This window comes from Pundamilia nyererei, unplaced genomic scaffold (genome assembly GCF_000239375.1).
Source record: "Pundamilia nyererei isolate P.nyererei 1_Seehausen unplaced genomic scaffold, PunNye1.0 scaffold00273, whole genome shotgun sequence".
Lineage (NCBI taxonomy): Eukaryota > Metazoa > Chordata > Actinopteri > Cichliformes > Cichlidae > Pundamilia > Pundamilia nyererei.
The window spans coordinates 213,376-214,638 of record NW_005187674.1 but is presented as its reverse complement, the minus strand read 5'-3'; positions in this window follow the sequence as shown (position 1 = coordinate 214,638).

Genomic DNA, 1,263 nt, shown 5'->3' with positions numbered 1-1,263 from the left:
CTCTCTCTCTCTCTCTCTCTCTCTCTCTCTCTCTCTCTCTCTCCCCCTACCTCTTAGTTGTCTCTTTCCCTCTCTGTGTCTCAGTTCTGCCTCTGTCTGTCAGTTAATAATTTAACACCAGCTAATTGAGCCTCTCTCTCTTGCTCTCTCTCTCTCCCTGTCTGAAGAACAAGGAAGTATGTGGACAGTTTGAAGGAAATACAAAAACTTTATGACTGGTTACTTCACTGAATTTTAAAGCGTTGGTGTGTTACAGAAATATATTTCCTTCCTGAAGCACACAGCTAGTGAGTAATCTGGTACAGGCTGCATACCCATGTATGCAATCAGGCAACCTGTTTCACCTGTGTGTTCACCAGACAGCGTGCAGAGGTAGATAATCTTGATAGAGAAGTGTTGACAGACGTGGAATTTAAAACCACTGCCTTGTCTGAAGCTGAAAGATATAGGCACGTGTTTAAAAACACTGAACTGTGATGGACACGTGATTAATTCTGCTTTTTGCCGACCAGGCGTGGAAAGGTTACTAGATAGAGATCTAACTTATGTAGTTCAAAAGTTGAATAACCACTCTCACATAAATTGGAGGCAATCTTATCTAGCTCTTTTCTGTTCTACCTGAACACACCTCATTCACACACACTCATATAAGCATTTTTCTTTTCCTGTCCTTAAGTGCTTTCTATCTAACAAGGATATTTGGCATGCCAGGGCTCAAACCACCAACCTTATGGCCTGCGCTACCTCCTGAGCTACAGCCCCTAAAACCACTAGAGGCAAAAACCATCAAATACACTCAGACACCTTGCAAGAAACGGGTTTGACTCCCTTTTACCTTCTTCAGTGTGTGCTGGAAACACTCCTCATTAATTTTGGTCCATATTAACATAATTAAATATGAATACATTAAAAGCCACATACACAACTAATTCCCATTACTCTGGATGTGATATTTTCTTTATTCATTTATTAATTCAGTAATGAAATGACCCTGGCTCACCATTGCACATCTATTACAGCTGTCCAGAACCTAAAATGACACCTCAACAGTGCTTGTTTTGCTCAGTATTCAAACAACAGCCTTAAACCCAGAGTTAATCTATAATGAAGAACCTCAGAAAGAAAAGGACAGCACGTCCTCACATGTGAGAAGCTGGCAGCGAAAGGTTTTTAAATTTATTTACTGGAATTATTTTGTAAAAGCACTCATTTGGCCTTTGAATGTTAAACAAAAGTACGTATTTCGTTATCTCTCATGACATT